The sequence below is a fragment of the Petaurus breviceps genome, unplaced genomic scaffold (assembly GCF_028583685.1).
Source record: "Petaurus breviceps papuanus isolate PSGF00001 unplaced genomic scaffold, PetGlider_PUasm1.0 42, whole genome shotgun sequence".
Lineage (NCBI taxonomy): Eukaryota > Metazoa > Chordata > Mammalia > Diprotodontia > Petauridae > Petaurus > Petaurus breviceps.
The window spans coordinates 2,241,797-2,249,518 of NW_027186325.1; the positions used below are offsets into that span (position 1 = coordinate 2,241,797).

The following is a 7,722-nucleotide window of genomic DNA, read 5'->3' on the forward strand; positions in this document are numbered from 1 at the left end:
CAAACTGTGGAGAACAAAGTATTCATTAGAATGCTCAAAAAGAATTGGGGCAGCCAGGTAGCACAGCAAGTAAGAGCACTGGCTCCAGTGTCAGGACAACCTGGAGACCAAATCCCGGGCTCAGACACTTAGCTCCCACCCAGAAACACCTGGCCATATAACCTTGAGCAAGTTACTTAACCCCAATTGCTTAGGGGTGGCCAGGTGGCTCAGCGAGTAAGAGCACCGGCTCCAGTGTTGGGATGACCTGGAGATCGAATCCCGGGCTCAGACACTCAGCACCACACCCAGAAATAACTGGCCGTGTAACCTTGAGCAAGTTACTTAACCCCCATTGCTTTAAAAAAAAAAAAAAAAGAATCATATTGCTAAAGAAAAAACTGTCTAATGTTTCCAAGAGAACTTGGAGCTAGTGGACTCTCAATAAATTGAAAATATTTTTTAGAAAAACTTCTCTTGCTGCTTTGACTATTCCAGCTCAGTGGAAAATATGAAATAAGTGCATTAGATGTGAAAACTTGGCAAATTGCTCCATTTCCTATGTTTGAATCATCCCTTAGTTTTAGAGACCAGTCCTTATGGAATAGAGCATAACTTTCCATGCTGGTTCCTCACCAATATCACAGTAAAATCACCTCTGACATAGGCAAATCAAGAAATCAGAAGATGGTGTGAACACTATAAAAATGACACCAAATCTTGACTGCCCATGCCTTCATAGTTTCTTTGACTAATAAATCAGGCAACTCACATCATGACCTAGAACTCAACAATTCCTGAGGAGTATTTAGAACAGAAGGAAAGCCACCAGAAATAACAGATTCCCTAGCTGTATCAGCACACACACACACACACACACACACACACACACACACACATACACACAGTTTCAATAGACTTACAACCTCTCATTCTTTCCAAGATAATTAGTTCTGAAAAAAACAACAATATTAGCCTTTTCAAACATCGCAAAAAATCCCTGCTTCTCTCACATTTTATGTATTTGTTTTCTGCAGTGTTAGTATGAGGGAAAGGCATATGTATTCATTTAGAGTATTACCCATAGTAATATAAACACAATTTTATTCCAACTTCATAACTCAGCTATTCCAACTTCCCTCATAGGAAACTATAAGAAATCTTAGACACAGTCTAACAACCCAAGGGGGGAAAAAGATTTGTGTCTTGCCCAATGTTAGCCAGGTAGTAAGTATCAGAATTGGAATTCAAATCTAGGTTCTCTGATTCCAAAGCTATTATATTTTATACTTTACCACACCGACTTCAAATTCTAGCATACTGGCTTTTTTTCTCCTGTGCTAACAACTTTTTTTTTTTATTGTTCAATCATTTCAGTCTTGTGTCTGACTTTTTATGACCCCATTTGGGATTTTCTTGGCAAAGATACCGGATTGGTTTGCCATTTCCTTCTCCAGTTCATTTTACAGATGAGGAACTGAGGCAATCTGGATTAAGTGGCTTGCCCAGGGTCACACAACTTGCAAGTATGTATATGACTGGATTTTAAATTCAGGAAGATGAGTCTTCCTAACATCAGGCCTGGTACTCTATCCACTGCACCATCTAGTTGCCCATACTAACAACTTAGTTCAAGACTAAATGAAATTTAGGGGCCAAAACAAGAAAGTTGGTAAATGTCTAGATCTTCATTTTCTGAAGATTGCATTTTGACTACAAAGGAATAGGCATGCTAATTGTAAAAGGAGAGTATGAATCTTCCTCTTTCCTGCTTCAGCTATTTCATTCCCTATCTTTTGCTCTCTCTTGATCCTGCTCCTAACCCACCCTGAAATTCTCCTTCAAAATCTGCTTTGGAAGTGTGTGAGGAAAAGGTCAAGACAACCAAGTTAATATAATAAAAATGACAATATTATCTAAATTGTTTTACAAATTCAGTGCTGATATGTCAAGACACTCATGCCAATATAATAAAAATGACAATACTACCTAAATTATTTTTACAAATTTAGTGATATAGCAATCAAGCTACCAAGGGGTTACTTTATTAAAACTAGATCAAAAATAACAATGTGTGTATGAAAGAACAAAATGTCGAGAATTTCAAAGAAAATGATGAAAAAGTAGGAATGAAGATGACTTAGTATTTAAAAAATTCAAACTATGTTATAAAGCAATAATCATAATTGAATTTCAGAGTTGGAGTGGTGGCTAGGTGACACAGTGAATAGAACACCAGCCCTGGAGTTAGGAGGACCTGAGTTCAAAATCCAGCCTCAAGACACTTAACACTTACTAGCCATGTGACCTTGGACAAGTCACCTAACCCCAATTGCCCTGCCTTCCCCCCTTCAAAAAATTTTAATTTCAGAGTTGGAAGGAATTTAGTGCAACACACAGTTAAAAAAGAATTAACTTTGTTTAATTAAAGTTGCTTACCAAGGATCACACCACTAGCAAATGTCAGTAAAAAAATTACTAATTTTTTTTTAATCATAAGGACAATGAAACAAAAAAGACCTAAAACAAATTACAGGAGTCCAGTGCCTGACAAACTCGAGAACACAAACTACTAGAGGTCTTCCTATACAAGAAGAACTGCAGGAAAATTAAATATCAGTTTGCAAAAAAAAAATGGAATCAGAGTTCTCTAAAATTTCATATCTAAGCTGTATAAGGAATTGACATAAATATATGAAGCAAGACAGAATCATTCTTGAATAGAAAAGTCGTCAAATGATATGAATAGTCTTGAAAAGAAAAAATACAAAGTATCAAATGCTATATTTAAAAAATGTAGATGAGAAAAGTAAATCAAACCAAATCTGAGTTGTTAATCTTGCAACCATCAAACTGGCAAAGATGATAAATAGTGGAAAGAAAAGTAAGTTGTTGATATAACTATAAATTTGTTCAAATATTTGGGGAAATTTTGAAATTATGGTAAGAAAAATTACAAAACAATTCATGCCCTTTGAACCAACAATCTTATTCCTGAGCATATCCACCAAGCAGTTAAATGGCAAAAGTAAAGTTCACATATATACCAAAATATTAATATTAACAACAAAAAAACTTAAAGGGTATGCCAACTGATGAGGAAGTGGCTAAACAAATTATGGCAAATAAATTTAATGGTTGATTATTTTGCTTTGAACTAATTTGAAAAAATCATAGAATCAAAGGATATAGGAACTAATGTGGAATAATAATAATAACTAGTATTTCCATATTGCTTTTGGAGTTGCAAAACATTTTATATGCTATCTCATTAGATCCTCACAACAATCAAATGAGGTGGATGCAGTTATTATTCTGATTTTATAGATCAGGAAAATGAAACTTAGCTTTAGTGATTTTTCACAGAGTCAAATAGCAAGGAAGTGTCTGAGGCAGGATTGTGGAGGGACTCTAAAGGAAATGGCTGATTGTAGGGGCAATATTTGGAAGCAAGATAAATTTTTTGAGGAGGGTCAGGATAAAAAAAGAGAGAAGGAGAAAGAGAAGAAAATAGGATGGAAACCACAAACTAACCATATGTTATATACACATGAAAATACACTTGGGGCAAAAAAAAGACACACATACCCCCCCCCACACACACACACACACAGTTGAAATAAAGGGCTGGAACAGAATCTATTATGTTTCAACTAAAGTGAAGAGTTCAGAGGCGGCAATTATGTTTTCAGACAATCAGAAGTAAAAATGACCTAATTGAAAGAAATAATCATGGAAATTACATTTTGCTAAAAGTTACCATAGACAATGAAGTAATATTTTTAAAATTACAGCGAGTTTTTCTCATAAAGGCTTCATTTATCAAATATATAGGGAACTGAGTCAAAATTATAAAAAAAAAAATAAGAGCCACCCCCCCAAATGATAAATGGTCAAAGGGTATCAACGGGCAGTTTTCAGAAGAAATCAAAGCTAACTATAGTCATGTGAAAAATTCTCTAAATCACTACTGATTAGAGAAAGGCAAGTTCAAACAACTCTGAGGTACCATCTCACACCTATCAGAATTCATAAATGCTAGAGGGGATGAGAAGAAATGCATACACCAATGAAATGTTGGTGGAGTAGTGAACTAACCCAACCATTCTGGAGAACAACCTGAAACTGTGTTCAAAAGGGCTATAAAACTGTGCATACATTTGATCCACCATTTCACTACTAGGTCTGTACCCCCAAAGAGATCAAAGAAAAAGCAAAAAGGACCAATATGTACAAAAATATTTGTAGCAGCTTTTTTTTTGGTGGCAAAGAATTAGAAATTGAGAGAGTGCTCATCAATTGCAGAAAGACTGAACAACTTGTGGCATATGCTTGTGATGAGTACTATTGTGTCATAAGAAATGATGAGCAGGCTGACTTCAGAAAAACCTGGAAAGGTTTAAATGAACTGATGTTGAGTGAGGTGAGCAGAAACAGGAGAACATTGTACACAGTTACAGTCACATTGTGCAATGACTAACTTTGGTAAACTTAGCTCTTCTCAACAATGCCAGGTTCTAAGACAACTCCAAAAGGCTCATGATGGTAAAGGCTATCCACATCCAGAGAAAGAGCTATGGAGTCTGAATGCAGATTGAATCATGCCATTTGTTCTCTCTTTTTTTGTTTTGTTTTGTTTTGTTTTGCTTCTTCTTTCTTGTGGTTCATCCCATTGGTTCTAATTCTTCTTTACAACAGACTAATGTAAAAATATGTTTAATATTAATGTAAATGTAGAGTCTATATCAGATTGCACACTCTCTTGGAGAAGGGAAGGAGGCAGAGAAAATTTAAAACTCAAATGCTTGTGGAACTGAATGTTGAAAACCAAAAATTAATTAATTAAATTTTTAAAATGATGCACTGGTCTCAGGAAAAAAAAACCAGGATAAGACATTTGAACTGATGCAAAATAAAGTGAAAAGACCTGGAAGATCATTGTGCACAAGAACAGTAATTTTATAATAATGATCAACTGTGAAAGACTTGGCTACTCTGACTGATAGAGTAATCCAAGACAAGTCCAAATAACTCATAATGGGAAAAAAAATGCTCTCTACCTCCAGAAAGAGAATTGATGAACTCTAAGTACAAATTGAAGTAAAATGTTCTCACTTTTTTGTTTTTTGTTTTTTTTAGGAATATGGCTAATACAGAAACATGTTTTGCAAGATTCCACATGTATAATTTATATATTATTTGCCTTCTCAGTGGTTGGGGGAGGGATGGGAGAGAGGGAGACATTCTGGAATTCAAAATTTAAAAAGAAAAGAATGTTAAACATAAATAGTATCTTTTTTTTAAATATCTCCAAAAATAAACAATAGCTTTGCTTTGTCAAAGAAAAAATCCACTTACCCAACCCAAGAAATTTACTCCCTCATTCCCTTCTCCCTCAATTCTAACAATTCCAGATTTTATAACCCCTTCCTCTGTGCCCTATGGAACCCTGCTCCATTATTTAAAAAAAAAAACAACCAACTTTCATCTTAAATCTCTTCTTTTCTCACTCCTTCCATTTGCTAGCACAAGCTGAGAATTGGTCCATACTGCAACCCTGTCTAGTCTTTCTAATACTCATTATACTTTCAATGATAACCATGAAATCCTCTGGTCATGATGGAGGACTCAAAATACCCCTTGCTTTCCATTGCAGCCCCCAAATTCTCCCTCTACTTTCATCATTCAGTAACTTCTCCTTATTTGGGGTTTATTCACTCAAAATATATCACCTAATCCATATTCTGGTAACTGTTAGATCTCCTGACCCCTAGGCCATTCTTGATCCCTCTTTAGTGAATTCAATGCCTGGGTCACCAGCTTCTTCTCCATCCCCAGATCTGGCTACATGAACTCCCCTTCCCTATCTTGACCATTTAGTGAACTGATTTCAATTCTACACTACCATTTCCTATGGAATCCCTGTTTCCTCACACTTTTAACAAGTCTATGACATCTTCCTCCACTACCTTATTCACTCTTGTCCTGGATAATGATGTAGCCATTTTGCTTTCCAAAGCCAACCCCTCTCAATTTGCAACTTTGATCCCATCTCTTCCCCAGCAGACTTCCCCCCCACACACATCATAATCCCTACTCTTTCTCTATTCTTCAGTCTCTCCCTATGTACTGGCTACTTCTCTGTGCCTACAAACACATCTATGTCTCTGTATCCTTAAAAACTCTCCCTAGCTTTCCGTGCTGCCCAGAACAGGGTTCCATACGTCGTTGTTCTTGGTTTCCATCTTAACTTTAAAGGGAAACTTTCACTATGTCCAGAGCCCTAGATGTCTTGCAGATGAAGGAGGAGGATGTCCTCAAGTTCCTGGCTGCAGGAACCCATTTGGGCAGCAGAAATCTGGACTTCCAGATGGAACAGTATATCTACAAAAGAAAGAGTAATGGCATCTGCATCATTAATTTGAAGAGAACTTGGGAAAAACTTCTGCTGGCAGCTTGTGCCATTGTTGCTATTGAAAACCCAGCCGATGTTAGTGTCATCTCATCCAGGAACACTGGCCAGCGAGCTGTTCTGAAATTTGCTGCTGCCACTGGCGCCACACCTATTGCTGGACGTTTCACACCAGGCACCTTCACTAACCAGATCCAGGTAGCTTTCAGGGAGCCTCACCTTTTGGTGGTCACTGATCCTCTGGCAGATCACCAGCCTCTGGCTGAAGCATCATATGTTAACCTCCCAACCATTTCCCTGTGTGTGCAACACAGACTCCCCACTTCTCAATGTGGACATTGCCATTCCATGTAACAACAAGGGAGCTCACTCGGTGGGTCTGATGTGGTGGATGCTGGCTTGTAAAGTCCTGTGGATGCGTGCTATCCTGGGAGGTTATGCCTGATCTTTACTTCTACAGGGATCCAGAGGAGATTGAAAAGAAGGAGCAGGCTGCAGCTGAGAAGGCAGTGACAAAGGAGGAGTTTCAGGGTGAATGGATTGCACCTGCCCCAGAATTCACTGCTACTCAACCAGAGGTGGCTCATTGGTCTGAGGGATTACAGGTGCCACCTGTGCCCATTCAGCAGTTCCCCACCAAAGATTGAAGTGCTCAGCCAGCTACTGAGGACTGATCTGCGTCTCTTACTGCTCAGGACACTGAGTGGGTAGGAACTACCACAGAATGGTCTTACAAACCAGATGCTCTAATAGTGTTGGAAAAATGCTGATTGAAAATAAATATTGGTTTCTTAAAAAAAAAAATCTCCCTAATCCTACCATGCTCTCTGGATATCATCTTTTGCCTTTGTTTCCCTTCTCAACTAAAATTCCTATAAAACCCTTCTATAATTAGAGCCTTCATTTCTACTACTTTCATTCTCTTCTACACCCCATAAAGTTTGGTCCTTGTCTTTATCATTCAACTGAAACTGCTTTCTTGAAAGTTACCATTGATCAGTGACTTCATTGTAAATCTAAAGGCCTCTTCTCCAACTCCTCCTTATTGACTTCTCTGTAGCATTTAATCATTCTACATCACTTCCCCCTGAATAGTCTCCATTCTCTGGATTGTGATTCTGTTATTTCTTGGTTCTCTTTCTGGTCATGACCACTAACTGTAGGTGTCCTCAAATGCTCTGTCCCAGTGCCTTTTCTTTTTTCTCTCTATAATTTCTCACTTTGTAAGCTACCCCTAGTCTGTCTCTTGAGCTTAAATCCCCTATCAGCAACTTGTGTTGAATATTTAGAACTGAATGTCTTCTAAGCATTTCAAACAGAACATATATTTT

The 7,722-nt window shown here is 37.5% G+C and overlaps 1 pseudogene; it reads left to right on the forward strand.

The window, feature by feature from the left end:
- Positions 1-6,178: 6,178 nt before the first annotated feature.
- On the forward strand, positions 6,179-7,118 carry LOC138171290 (small ribosomal subunit protein uS2-like; annotated as a pseudogene).
- Positions 7,119-7,722: the final 604 nt, after the last annotated feature.